This window comes from Mastomys coucha, unplaced genomic scaffold (genome assembly GCF_008632895.1).
Source record: "Mastomys coucha isolate ucsf_1 unplaced genomic scaffold, UCSF_Mcou_1 pScaffold13, whole genome shotgun sequence".
NCBI classification, from domain to species: Eukaryota; Metazoa; Chordata; class Mammalia; order Rodentia; family Muridae; genus Mastomys; species Mastomys coucha.
In genome coordinates, this window is record NW_022196895.1 from 20,593,606 (window position 1) to 20,609,496 (window position 15,891).

The following is a 15,891-nucleotide window of genomic DNA, read 5'->3' on the forward strand; positions in this document are numbered from 1 at the left end:
ATTGCTAGGCACAAAGTTATTATTCTGGAAATTGATGAAAAGGAGTGGGAAAATGAAGTGTTTGTCCTGCTTTCCTTTATAGCCGGTGTCGAGATAACCAACCAGGAGGGAATGCCGCTCGACAGAAAGCTACTCAAGCTAACAAATGAAGGAGCAAAAAGAGAAGCCACTATTTTGAGAATCTCACTGGAACAAAGGATCTGAGTAGCAGTAATTAATGGTTGCTAACCATTAAGTAAAAGTCAATGGAAGATATTAAAATGGTTTGACTGGTGTGAACCACCCAAGGGACAGTGTTAGCACCAATAACAGTGAGCATCTGGGCTCCTGTCACTTGGACTGATGTACTGCAAGCACAGAGAGTCACTTAGGAAATAATTCTGCATGTGTGAGCATGTACACACCCAGGAATATGCATAAATATATGCAAACACACATATACATGCACATAGACATATACACAGGAACACACATATAGACACACACAGATACACACATGTATACACATGTATAATTACACTTACATATGCAAACACATGCATACACACATACACACATGCATACATATACATTCATGTGTATACACAAATGTGCACAGATTTATAACACATACACATATACACATGAACACATACACACATACATATATGCACATGCACATACACACATAGAAAACAAATACATACATTTAAACACATACAGTGCAATATACACATGTGCACACATAAACAAGTACGTGGATGTACAGGCACGCACACTCAAAACACACATGCACATGTGGACATACACATGCATTCACATACACAGACATACACACTCATTCATACACATCTACATACACACAATCATGTACCCCACATCTGAATCTAAAAATGTCTCTCACTAACTCCAGGAATTCAGGGGCTACCCAGGATGGAAGGACATCTTAACAACCAAGGGATCCTGGGAAGACATGATTTCTCTGTGTAGCCCTGGCTGTCCTGGAACTCACTCTGTAGATCAAGCTGGTCTCGAACTCAGAAATCCACCTGCCTCTGCCTCCCAAGTGCTGGGATTAAAGAAGTGCACCACCACTGCCCGGCTCAAGTCCATGTCTTTGCCTACACAATTAAAAACCAAAAAAGATGGGGGTCCGAACAATGGCTGAGGGGTTAAGAACATTTGCTGCACAGCATGAAGACCAGTTTGGACACAGTGCATATGCCAACAGCAGGGTGTGAGCCCACACAAGCCTGTATTATCAGCACTGAGAACTGAGGGGAGAGAGGATCCGTGGGGCTTCCTGGTGGTCGGCCTACACACACACACACACACACACACACACAGCTCTTGCCGCCCTCCCTTGCTCTCTGCAGGTGCACAGGCTGTTCATTCCCACACATTTGTGCACATATGCCACAAATGCCCATGCCCAGCTCACACATGTATCAACACACACAGGAGAGGGAAGCCCGATGTTGTGGCGTATAATCCCAGTTCTCAGGAGGTTGAGGCAGAAGTTTCAGGAGTTTCAGGCCAGCCTTGGCTCTATAGTGAGTTCTAGGCAGCAGCATCTACATTGGAGCTTGTCTCTAATAACCCAGAACAACAGCAAGAAGAGTGGCAGAAACTGCTCCATCGAAGTAGAGCCAAAACAGATCAGCTACTTGTGTGGCGAGGCTCTGTCTGCACCGGGCTTGAGCATACCAATCTGAGCCGTTGTAAAAACACATTTGAGAAATCAGATAAAAATAAAAACACCCCAAGTGTTAGAGACTATTAAGAAGAAATGTTTGTTGTTGTTGAATGTGATGGTTTGGGGGTTATACTATTCCATTACTGTGTTTAGAGTTGTGCATTGGATTCTCTGAATGTAAAATTGCATAATGTCTGAGATTTGCTTTAAAAGACCCACCCAAAAAAACCATAAGGGAACAATAGCTGAGAGAATGTTGGAGGGCAGGGTTTTAAGGCTGGGGGACACTTGGGACAGTAAAGTGTCTTCTTGTAAGCGTGAATACCAGAGTTCCATCCCTAGAGCTCACATGAATAGGGCATCATAGTGGGCTTGTTTGTCATCCAGCCCTGGGGAGGCAGAGACACATCCCTGGGGTGTGTTGGCCAATCAGTCAGACTACCTCCTGGGAGAACAAGCCAGTGAGAAACCCTGTCTGAAAAAGAAAAAAAAAGAGGTACCTAGCTCCTAAAGTTGTCCTCTGGCCTCCATTCACACACGCACACACACACACACACACACACACACAGACACGGACATGGACAAGAAATATGCACCTGGGCATACACACACAGCTACATGCCTACTGACCCACACCCACATAATCACAAATACAAATATGGGCAGACACACATACACACACAGGTACATACACACATGGACAGGCACACGCAACCACATGCACACCTACACAGCCATAAACATAAATATTGGCATACACACATGGCACAAGCACACATGGGCATACACACAGATATACACACACATACATGCACATATGTACATAACACATACACATACATAAGGCACACACACATGCGCATCCGTGGGATGCACATTCATGCACACACACACTGGAGTTTGTGGAAGCTACTATGGCCTCTGGTGGTTTTACAGCCATGCAGCTTCCCACCCGACTGGGACGGAGGCTTTACTTTTGTGGCTTTCTGTTGCCAGTTGAGCACAGTCCAGTACAATAACAAGTTGGTCATGGAGGATGTAAGTCCGAATATCTGATTGAATTCAGCAGACATAAAATTATACACACTAGGAAACGAACCCAGGGCTTTATGAATACTAAATGAGCATTCTCCTGCTGAGCTCCATCCCAGCCTCTTACTACTTCTTATTTTGAGATAGGGTCACACTGAGTTGCCTAAGCAGCCTTGAATTTACTTTGTAACTCAGCCAGGCCTTGAGCTTGTGATCCTATCTCACTGCCTCTCATGTGGCTGAATTCACAAGCCTTCATCACCGAGCCTGGGTAGGCAAGCATATTTTAATGAGTAGAATCAGAACAAGCACACCATAGAGGAAAGCAGAAGAATTTTTCAAAGCACATAATTTTTGTTGACTGGGATGAATTTGAGATGCTACTCTGTCATTCCACAATCACGGGGGAGGCCGAGCGAGGTGGCGAGTCTCATATGAAATGTCTCTGCACAGCCACTACCGAAAGCTTTCCTATCAATATTTAAGGTTTCAGTGTGGCAGATAAGCTTCGTGGCAATTATCTGATCCAGTTAGAGCAGTAACTGCTGGCAGTAGAGCTGGTGTACTGGACAGCCCTGCTTCCAGACTCTCTTGGGCAGAGACCAGTCTCCCAGAGATGTGTCAGTGGGGAGAGGGAAAGAGACCTCCGAGTCCTTACGTGACACTCACAATATTCAGTTTTAACATCTCGCCAACCCAAAATAACACTTTCTACTTCAAAATTCATCTTCGGCTTTTGATTGATGATCTCTAGTTCCAAATGTAGCCTATAAATTGCAACTAAATTATTTTATATATTTTGATGAAGGAAACATTTCAGAGCCATGGATTTCTTGGGCATACATTACCTTTTCCTTATATATTGGGACAGGGTCTCACTATGTAGCTCTAGATGGCCTGGAATTGTTATGTAGACATGGTGGTTTTGAACTCACAGATCTCTGCCTTTCTCTAGCTCCTGAGTACTGAGATTAAAGACATGTGCCACCATGCCTGGCTACATCTTGATCTTTAAAAAAATTATGTACTGATTGTGTGTGTGTGTGTGTGTGTGTGTGTGTGTGTGTGTGTGTGTGTAGGTCAGAGGACAATTTTTGGGAGCCAGTTTTCTCCCACCACGTAGGTCCCAAGCATCAAATTCAGGTTATTGGGTTTGACTGTGGGTACCTTGACCTGCTGAGTCATCTTTAGGTTCATGCATTAACCTCTTGATAGAAAATAAAATAAAAATCCATAGGTATTCATACGTGCCTGACTATAGAATGCCAACCCCTACATTTTGATACTTATATAGAGATGTGTCATAAAAATCGGTAGAAATGAAAACTTTTAGGTTTATCTTTTAATTTTTGTTGTATTCCTTTTTTATAGTTTTAAGATCATTAGAAATGCCTGGGGTGAGGGAGTATGACAGCTCTGTTTGTACTTGCCTTGAAACATGAGGAATGGAACAAGGAAATATAAAAACAGAAAAAACAAATAGCAACAACAAAAACCCCCAAACCAAGCTGGGCTGCGATGGCACATGCCTTAAACTTCAGCAGTGGTAAGGAGTCAGACACGCGGGCCTCTGTGAGTTCAAGGCCAGTCTGGTCTACACAGTGAATTTCAGGACAGCCAGAAATACACAGTGAGACCCTATTTCAAAAAACAAAAAAAAAAAACAAAAACAAAAAACCACAGGCTCAATAATGTTTGCTTGTAACTTCAGTACTGGGGAGACAGAGGCAGGCGGATCTCTGGGACTTGACAGTCATCCCAATGATGTAGTTTAATGGTGAGCCCTAGGCCAGTCAGAAACTTCTCAACAACCATAAAAAAGATGACGCCTGGAGGATGTCCTCTGGCCCTCCATGTATGCGTACACCCACAGAAATATACACACCTCCATGCACAAACATACACACAGTCACCCCCACACGCACAGACATGTACACACCTCCATGCACAAACGTACACACAGTCACCCCCACACGCACAGACATGTACACACCTCCACGCACAGACATACACACAGTCACCCCCACACGCACAGACATGTACACACCTCCATGCACAGACATACACACAGTCACCCTCACACCCACATTTCCTAGGGTAACAGGCAACTCAGCAAGAATGGATGATGAATTCACATCTTTAAACACTGGATCAAACTGATTTCTTATCTTTCAGAAACATGAATCTGTGCCACAGTTTTTTCCTGACAGAATTATTTCCCCAACAGCTGCTGGACCTCAGCATGTGATGAGGCATTATTATGCTCCATTTCCACATTATACATAAAAGGAGAATAGTCTCCTTTAATGCAATCGCCTTTATGTAATTCACAAGTTCTTTATCCCTCACTGAATGCACAATTAGCTTATGTGATTGTTTTAGCAACAAGGCTCTCCCTGTTAAAGTCACAAGGCACTGTCTACACCATCGGTTTTCACCCTGTGGGTCTTAACCCCTGTGGGGGTCACATGTCAGACATTTACACTACTATTCATAACAGTGGCAAAGTTACAGGTTCTTTGTTTTTGGGTTTTTTTGGTTTTTTTTTTTGGCTTTTTTGAGACAGGGTTTCTCTGTATAGCTCTGGCTGTCCTGGCCCTCACTCTGTAGACCAGGCTGGCCTCGAACTCAGAAATCCGCCAGCCTCTGCCTCCCAAGTGCTGGGATTAAAGGTGTGCACCAGCACCGGCAAAGTTACAGGTATTATTAGCAACAAAAAATACTTTTATTGTCAGGGTCACCACAACATGAAGAACTGTATTGAAGGGTCCCAGCATTGGGAAGGTTGAGAACCAAGGGTCTGCATCCTGTTGCGATCTACTTAATCCGGTGCCTGCTGAAGAAAGTTCATCCATCCTTGCCCCTTTGTTATCAGAACACACTCTCCTCCACAGAACGGATGCTTCGAACCACAGTTATCAGTTCAGCCTTCCAGTTTCATATAGTTCCCTGTTGGTTGTGCTAACTGGAAATAATGCTAAAAACCCTTCATATTGCCATGCTTCAAACTGCATGCCTGCTGTGAGCACTACCTTTGCAAAGCTCAACATTTTTTTATATTTTATTTTTTGGTTTTTCGAGACAGGATTTCTCTGTATAGCTCTGGCTGTCCTGGAACTCACTCTGTAGACCAGGCTGGCCTCGAACTCAGAAATCCGCCTGCTTCTGCCTCCCAAGTGCTGGGATTAGAGTGTGCGCCACCACCACCTGGCAAGCTCAACATTCTTTAAGTTGCAATCAAAACTTCTTACTGATGTGTGTGTTCCTTGGGTTGCTGTTCCTATGCATGTGCAGTTTCTGAGCCCATCAGGTTATGTCACTGAAATAACACAGGGATAGAAATACTCTGGCTGTTACCTCTCAAATTTGACTAATTTGCTAACTTAAAAACAAGTAAGAGCCTGGCAGGGGTGTGCAATGCTCCCCGTGATGTGCATATGAAGATCAGAGGGCAAGCTGTGGCAGTCAGTTCTCTCTTTCCATCACATAGGCTCTACAAATCAAACTCAGGTCATCTGGCTTGGCAGCTCATATCTTTACATACTGAGTCATTTTGCTAGCCTTTGTTATCTGTTTTTAATTCCGATTCTAGCAGGTGGTAGTGCGTACATACTTGCAATTTAATTTGTGATTTCTACTTAAAGACTGGTGTGGACAAGTTTGAGTCAGCCCAGGGTGTGATACCTAGATTGTAGAAACATTTGGATATTCCTATGATGTGGGATTTGGGTCATGTCTGGGGAAGAGAGAAGCAAGGGCACAGAGTGAAGATTGAGGGGCTCAGCCTCTAACACTGTCATAGCTCAATGTCTCCAAGGAAAGGGGACTCAGGGGCTGCCTGAGCTCAGGGCTGCACAGAGAGGACTGCAGCACTGAGTCTGAGAATCAGACCCGAGAGCTCTCAAAGCTGAGTGTGAGGACGCCGACTCCATGTGGGATTTGAGGCAGAGATAAAGGGTTGGTCAGGCAGAACACGTAAAACCCGATTTACATTTTAAAAAATCCCATTTAAAAAAGACAAAAGCAATCTCGGTTCTTTGCTCCGTGTCCACCCTGCAGACCCTGAAGATCAGAGGCTCAGCCCCAATGGCCCTTCAGTTAATCTGTGTTATCATTATGTCTTCAGAGTCAGGCCTTGGGAATACTGGGGTCTGGCAGGGTTATGTTCCGAAATCATTTATAACCAGACTGAAATGAATCCAAATAATTTTTTTCCCTCTGAAAGCTGAAGGCTGTCTGATTTGAAGCTGGTAGCTAACTTCATTTCTAAGGATGTAACCGACATTGAGAGTAAGTTTTTACACCAGAACTGGTGAAAGGTCAGGCTTTACCGATTTTCATTTTTCTCTATCAAACGATCTGCCGCAAAATTAACAAATCCAAAATAGTTCGAGACAAGCGACAGCCTCTGTAAGTTTCTGTACATGAGCTAATAAAAACCACATTCTGAAGCCAAAGAGAATGGCATGTATTTATAATTTTACAACTGGCTGAGCGCTATTTTAATTAATATGGTGAACTTGTGAATTCGGTCAATTTAATTATAGAGAAAATAACTGCATTTGGTTTATTGCCTATTTGGTGCGATTAAAATTTACTAGAGAAAAAAAAATCATGCATGAGCAGTATTTTAACATTTTTCTAAATGCCTGGGTGACATTTGGTGCACAGAAATGAACTCTTATTTTCTACCTCGTGTTGAATTATATTTTGTGATCACAAGCTGAGCTAGATTTGGTCAGAGGCAGCCTGCAGTAAATCAGCTGCTGTTGCTATAATTCTCCAGAACGAAAATTATGGCAAGATTGTTTATTAAACCAAGCCCTTCTAGAGAAGTCATCTGCTGTGACTTTATTTCACGCTTTCATTACACCTTAATGGTCTCTCTGTCATAAGCTTGTCAGTCCTTCCTCGTAGCGTTCCATATTAATATGTTAAAGCAAACTTACACCTCACTGTGGACTGTTGGCCAGGGGCTGGGTTGGTGAATCAACTCAAACACGTATCATAGGTCAAATGCTAAGTCCATTTCTCTGTGTGTGTGTGTGTGTGTGTGTGTGTGTGTGTGTATGAGATATGTATTCATGTGTGGTGTATACACATGTGTATGTGTATAAGGAGGGCCAGAGATCACCATTACCTGTCTTCCTCTATTATTCTCCACCCTACAGGGTCTCTTACGGAACTTGGAACTCACTTACTCAGCAGGACTCAAAGTCCTCTTGTCTCTGCCTCCCCAGCACTAGGCAAGCCACAACACCCCTAGCTTTTTATGTGGGTGTGTTGAGCGCTGCATGCTCACTGGGCGGTGGGGGAACGAAAGGGATGGGAGAGAATGACCCACGTCCTGCCAGAGGTCCGGTATTCTGGAAGGCGGACACAGGTGTCTGTCTGCGCTCCCCACTCTGCAGGGTGGGCATCTGGATCCCAGTCCTTGGGGAGCGGAGGTGGGGGGAAGGGAACACCTGTAGGGCGGGGGATACCTGGGTCTCACGGAGGCCAAGGACACAGGCTTTAGCTCCTGGGCATCACGAGCGATGAGGGACACCATGGAGGAGCTGAGAAAGAAATGAGGGCCCCAAAGCAGCTCAGTCCACTCTGGGGCCAAAAGGAGAGAGGGGGTGGGGGGAGGAGGCAGCGGAAGCAGCCACCCAGTTCAGGCGAGAGCGGTGGGCGAGAGTTCTCGATCCTGGTCATGCAGCTGCAAACACTGGGCCAACACAACGCATCTAATTGAAAGGAGGCAATGCATGGTCGTAAGATGTTTTATTATAGAAAGGAGAAAGACAGGAAAGTAGAGGCCGGCCATGGCCACGTAGGGGGGGGGGGGGGGAGAGTTAAGATAAGAGTAAGAGGTTAAGAGAGAAAAGACTCAGAGAGAAAGAGAGAAGGGGAGGGACAAACAACCCCTTATATGGTGGGCTAGGCTACCTGTCTGTGGGGCAGGGCATACCGGACTGTGATCAGATGACTGTGGGGGTGGAGTCCAGCCAGAATGCTGGGAGCTGGGGCATTGTCTAGCCACAGAATAATGGAGTGAGGGCTCGTAGGCTGCCAGCCATTTATGTTCTGTCCCTTGTGGAATTTTCCACTGGGTCTCTGGAAGTTAAGACTCACTCAACCAAAACACAGACTGCTTTTTATGGCCCAACATGGGTGCTTGTCGTTGGAACACTCAGCTCTGTGTGCCAAACACTTTGCCAACTGAATCATCTCCCTTACAACAATAAATACATCAAGAAACCATTGAACATTTTGGTGGTTTGAATGAGAAACGTCCCCAACTTGGTCCCTAGTTGATAGTACTGTTTGGAAAGTTACCTTTAGGAGGTAAAACCTTTCTGGAGGAAATATATCACTGGGGCTGGCTCACCCTCCCTCTGCCTTTCTGTTTGCTTCTGTGTGTGAATACAAATGTGATCAGTTAGCTTCCTGCTCCTGTTATCTAGATTTCCTGCCAGCTCTTCTGTGCCATGATAGGCACAATACTTCTGGAAATGTAAGGAAAAATAACTTTTTTTTTTTTTTTAATATGTCCAGGGTATTTTATCACAGCAACAGAAAGCAAGTAACGCAAGCATATTCTACCTGGCAGGGATAGTCTGGATGAACAGTTAAGATCACAGCCCTAGCTTTAGAAGGCAACAGTGCAATGTTGGAAGCCAACAGCCCAAGCGCACAGCAGCAGGACATTTCCCTGGATCACGGACTGAACACTGAAAACTGTAAACCAAAATGAAATTTTAAAATTCTTGTAGGTTGATTATCTCAGGTATTTTCTCACAATAATAGATAATTGACCAACGTTATTGGCACAGTCTAAAAGCAGTTTTGTCTTTATCTTACTTCATCAAGATGATGGAGTAAGCTTCTTTGTCTCTATATTTGTGTGTGTGTGTGTGTGTGGTATGTGTGTTGTGTACGTGTGTAGTGTGTGTGTATGTGTGTGTGGTGTGTGTGTGTATGTGTGGGGGGGAGTATGTGATGTGTATGTGGTGTCTGTGTATGTGGTATGTGATGTTTGTGTGTGTATGGTGTGTGTGTGTGTGTGGTGTGTGTGTATGGTATGTGTGTGGTGTGTGTGTGGTATGTGATGTTTGTGTGTGTGGTGTGTGTGTGTGGTGTGTGTATGGTGTGTGTGTGGTATGTGATGTGTGTGTGTGTGTGTGTGTGGTGTGTATTAGTGAAAGGAAAATTAAAGCTTTAGACCTGTGCTGACTAAGAAAAAGTTATGGGCCTAAGAATCCATCACAAGGTGGCCCACATAGGCCTGAGAATGAGCAAGCAAGTTGTTAGATATCATAAGAGCTGGCAGGTCAAGAAGACATAAAACTATAAACATAGAGGAAAACATGTCTAGGCAAATAAGGACATGTCCAGGGCCCAGGCCTACAAGGACGTGTCTAGCAAACACTAAGTAATGGACCATCTGGTCCTCTTAGTTATGGTTTAAGGTCAGATGCTCTGTTGACTCAGATTAACACCAACCTTAGGAATTTTCCACTCTGTTCTGCACGTAATAGTTAACATTTGAACTAGCCAATCATGTATGACCACACTGATCCCTTTGTTCTCTCAGACCTTTTCCCTATATAAACCCCTAACTTTCAAGCCTCGTGGTCGGCTCCACTATCTCCTGCATGAGATTAGTGTGGTGCCGAACCAGAGCGCTCTGAAATTAAAAAATACCTCTTGTAATTACATCAAGATGGTCTCTAGTGATTCCTTGAGTGCACATCCTCCCGAGATTTGAGTGGGGGGTCTCCCTCAGGGGTCTTTCATTAGCATCCAGAACCTGCAGTGATACATGGGCGGGTCCACAGACCTGTTGCCAGGACAATGGCCACCATATTCCCAGAATCCGTTGGTCTCACGTCCTACCTTTACCTGCGAAGACTACGTCACAACCCATATATATATATATAGGAGCTTTTCCTCCATCTTGCTCTCTCTCTCTCTCTCTACCTCTCTCTCTCTCTACCTCTCTCTCTCTCTCCTCTCTCTTTCCAAGCCACTACCCCTACTCCCTCTCAATTAAACCTCTTACACGTGGAACTGTTTAGGCCTAGTGTGGTACTTCTAGATGCGACCGCCGCCATTCCAACACATCAGTGTGTGTGTATGGTGTATGTGGTGTGTGTGTGTGCATGATGTGTGTGTGTGTGTGTGTGTGATGTGTGTGTGGGGTGTGATGTGTATGTGGTGTGTGTGTGTGTGGTATGTGATGTTTGTGTGTGTGGTTTGTGTGTGTATGGTGTGTGTGTGGTATGTGTGTGGTATGTGATGTGCGTGTGGTGTGTGTGTGTGGTATGTGATGTTTGTGTGTGTGGTGTGTGTGGTGTGTATATGGTGTGTGTGGTGTGTGATGTGTGTGTGGTGTGTGTGTATATGTGTGTGTGTGGTGTGTGTGCATGTGTGTGGTGTGTGATGTGTGTGTGTGTGATGTGTGTGGGGTGTGTGTGTATGTATGTGTGTGTGGTGTATGTGGTGTGTGGGTGTGTGTAAGTGTATGTGGTGTGTGTGTAAGTGTGTGTGTGTGGTGTGTGTGTGTATGTGGTGTGGTGTGTGTATGTGTGTGTATAATTTGCTTATATGCTGTGAAACTATATCTATATATACTTAGTGTGGTAGTTTAAATAAATGCCCCCCAGTGGCTCATATATTTAAATGCTTAGTCACTAGGGAGTGGCACTATTTGAAAGGATTAGAAAGATTAGGAGGAGTGACCCTGGAGAAAGTGTTTTACTTAGGATGGGCTTTAAGTTTTCAAAATCCCATGCCAAGCCAAGTCTCTCTCTCTCTCTCTCTCTCTCTCTCTCTCTCTCTCTCTCTCTCTCTTTCTCTCTCTCTCTACCAGATCTCCAACTAAATGCTTTCTTTTATAAGAACTACCTTGGTTACAGTCATAGTAATTTTCTAAATGTAATATTTAAAAGTTCCCCCTCCCTACTCTTACAAAGTCTAGAATCTCCTGACTAGGGAATGATGCCACACATAGTTGGCAGATCTTCCCATCTCAATAAACTTAAGATACTCTCCCACAGACATACCCAGAGGCCTAGCTCCTAGGAAACTCTAGATTTTGTCAAGTTGACAACATTGATCATCACAGTGTTTCTTTAATTCAGCAATAGATAACTGATAATGGATGCCTAGCATGGTATATTGGCTTTCTAATTGCTTCTGTGGTGTGTTTATTCCTTTTTCACCACTGTGACTAAGAATGCTTGTGAAAGCAGCATTAAAGGAGGACAGACGGACTTGTAAGACGTTTCAGCGGGTAAAGACACTTGCTATCAGGCCTGACTTCAATCTCTGGAAGAAAGAAACAACTCAGCAATTTGTCCTCTGACCACCACACACATGTAACATGTTAGTGTACACACACACACACATATACATACACATACATATACACATACATACACATGTGTGCATGAAAAAGAAATAAAAGTAAAGAAGGGAGGCTGGGATCTGTGGTGGTTAGAAGAAAATAGCTCCATAGGCTCAGGGAGTGGCACCATTAGGGGGTGTGGTCTCCTTGAGATAGGTGTGACCTTGTTGGAGAAAACATGTTACTGGGGGTGGGCTTTAAGGTTTAAGTTGCTCAAGCCAGTCCCAGTATGTGGGGGCAATTTTGATGCTAAGGTCCTGCTCCCAGTTGGTTCTTCTTCTTTCTTTTTTTTTTTTGTTTTTTTGTTTTTTTGTTTTTTTGAGACAGGGTTTCTCTGTGTAGCCCTGGCTGTCCTGGAACTCACTCTGTAGACCAGGCTGGCCTCAAACTCAGAAATCTGCCTGTCTCTGCCTCCCAAGTGCTGGGATTAAAGGCGTGTGCCACCACTGCCTGTCCCAGTTGGTTCTTGATCTGTCAGGGAAGAAAGCCATTAACCAATTGCTGGGTGGAAGGTACAGGTGGGTCTTCTAGATCCCTGGAGGAAAAGGGAGATGCAAGGGAGGAGAGAGAGTTTCCCATGATTTGGAGAGAGAAGGACCAGGCAACCATGTGAGATCTTGGGAGGAGCCATGGGCTGTGACTGCTCCTATAGGCTGGTGGTCAGAGATGTTTAGCGGGGACTAAATTACTGACCAACTAAAGTTAGGGCAGGTGGGAGGAGCAGAACTAAGAATATTAAGGACACGTTTTCCAGGCGGAAGATAGTAATGCCCAGCAATTGTGCCAAGAAGAGAAGTTTAAAATGAACAACTGTGTGTATGTCTTTTATTTGTGGACTCAAGGGAAGCTGATTGGGGGCTGGTAGCATGGCTCCTTCCCAGAGCTTAGGCAGGGTAGCAAAAAGCTATGCTCAACTCCAGTATGTCTCTGTCTTCCTGCTGCCTGCCAGTCTGCATGTAGAATTCTCAGATACTTCTCCATGCCATGTCTGCCTGCATGCTGCCATGTATCCCACCATAGTGATAATGGACTAAACCTCTAAGCCATCCTCAATGAAATGTTTTCTTTTGCAAGAGCTGCCATGGTCATGGTATCTCTTCATGGAAATAAAACCCTAATTAAGACAGGAGCTAAGCATTTAAAACAGGAGCCTGTAAGGGGACAGTTCATATTCAGCCATGACAAGCCAGCATACACATAGAGAAGGCTCCAACCCCACGACAGACAAAGACAGGAAGAGGTCTGTTCAGCCACCTCTTCTCAGGAGCATGGTTCTCTCAGATGCTCTCTGGGGAGATGCTCTACCTTCTTCCCAGCCCCTCCCCATCTAGGCTCCACTCTTGGCTTGTGTAATATCAGACCCCCAGGATGACTTCTTTAACATTTTAAAAGACACAGAGAGGTCCGTGATGCAGTGAGCCAGAGCAACCCATTCAGTTCACATAGCCTTCTGTGGATTCAACTAGCAAAGCTATATTGAAACCTATTTGCTTAGTAAATGGAGCACCTGCCACTGCTGTGGATTAAGAGGTAGGGGGAGCTGACCCACTTCAGAGTCATAACAGACAGTAATAACTCCTGGTTATTATTTTACTCCTTGAAGGGTCCGTAAGCCAGGAATTAACTCTCTTGCTTTTTGACCAGGTGCTTTTAGTTTAAATCACTGTCAGCCATCTGTGGGTCACCATCTCCCAAGGACAGGTCAGACTTCTTCAGCTACTTCCCTATCCAAAACATTTAGTGAAGTTAGAGAAGAAAATGGAGAGTAAATCTTATTTTCCTCTTATGAATGCTGTAGGGTTGTTTCCCTTTGACAGTTTTTAAGTGAGCTCAACCACATTCTGGAAGGTTTTCCCTCCCTTCCTCAGCTACAAGAATGCTTTGCTGTCAAAGCTAAAGACAGCTTTTATCAGAACCTGCCAATGTTAGGGGCAGAAAGAGCAAGATGACTGGAAACCATTCATAGTGGCTTCACACAAAGAAAGTGAATCCTGGTGAGCATACTGAGACATCTCCCTGTCAGATACCGAAGAGGGAAGGCCTTCTTTATGGGTGGTGAATTTAGAATCTCTGTTTACTAATCTCAGGGGATTTTTGAATTTCAGTGGGTCCTTCTTTTCTTTATGATCTCAAAACAGGACAGAGGCAACCCAAGTGGGAAAACTACAGCCAGGTAGAGTCAAACAACCACAGGACTTCGAATGGAGTTCAGTGCTTGTTTCACATGCAGAAAACCCTGGGTTCCATCCTGATACTCCCCCACCCCCAAACTTGGCATGGACACTCAGGAGGTGGGAGTTCAAGGCTAACTTCAGCTACGTTGCTGACATTTACAACATTTCTATTGGGGAAATGCAATGGGTATATATAGAACAATCCTTCAATTAGCCTTTGAAAAACTTGTGAAAACTGGTGTATCTGCTGGCATGAGAATATCTGGGGAGAAGGGGTACCCACTCCAGTCACATGACCAGTACCTTGCGCTGTGGCTCTCATCCATCCATGGCCTTCTCCCCAGTTGACCACAGCTCAGCATCTAGGACTGGCCTCTGCCTACAGTGCCTCTTTGACAAGTGTGGAGCCTGTCAAAGGCACTCGGTTTCCACCAAGTGGTCCAGCTGTTTCACTGTCTATGATTTAGGGACCTAAAGTGCACTCTCTGCTCCTCTTGTCTCATGGGCCCTGGCATGGTAGCTTCCTGTGCCTTAAATGTCTGCCTTTCCCCTCGAACCTTATTTATATCATGTTTTCTCATCACCCGAAGATCTATCTCCTGCATTCAATTCCTCCATCAAAGATTGCCTGTTACCAAGTACTTTGCCAAGAACGCAGACCAGACAAAGGAGAAAGAAACCTTTCTGTTTCTCCATGCCCATCTCAGAAACAAAGAACCCATGGCTCCCTTCTTTATTCTGAAATATCTGTGTGTTATGATTATGTGTTAAATATGTGTAATGATTCCAGAAATTACCTGTTTGTTAGTTAGCTATTAGTAACAGCGGTGAGGATACCAATCACTTAGATTGTGAGACTAGCTTCTGCCTCAGACTGTGAACCCTAACACAAGAAGGTCACTCTAAGGCAATCCTCTCAGGCACAGGTGTCCTTGGAACACATACATTTCTCAGAGACTGGAGAAAGAGCTCTGCTACAGTGGGGGAGAAGGACTTTGCATGGCTCCTTTTCATCATCCTTCCGAGCACCAGCTAAGCCAGTGTTCATCCTCCTCCTTTCAGAGAATACCTGAGATACATTCCTTATCCAACAGCTGAGAGCCACAGTCTGGGTCAAGGCCTTGAAGGCAAAGTTATTTCCCTTGGGCCAGATTGGAGTTTTAGGAAAGTGACACCCCTCCCTCACACCTCTCCTCCACGAGGACCCAGAGAAAGGTTAGTCCCTGTGGATTTATTTTCAGAGATGAAGAGTAGAAAGCAAACTCTCTGATTTTTTTTTTCCCCTGCTGCATGTCACTTTTCTTTTTTAAGGCAAAGGATTCACCATTTATTATTTGAGAAAGTTTCATCAAAAGAAAGTTATTATAAGAAACAATAGAACCATCCAGAATGCAGTCTGTGAGAATGTTGGGACCAGGTAATGAAACCTAACAGTTGCTTCTGCATTTGAGAGGAGGAAAAAAAAGAAAAAAAGAAAAAAAAAGAAAGCCACAGTGGCTGTCATCCTCACCAGAGAGGATATTGAAGGGGTTTTATAATTAGCTCCCACTCCTCTGACAAAAGGAATGAAAGAACTAGAATATCTCAATTCCTCCTTCAGAGCGCCCGAAAGCAGT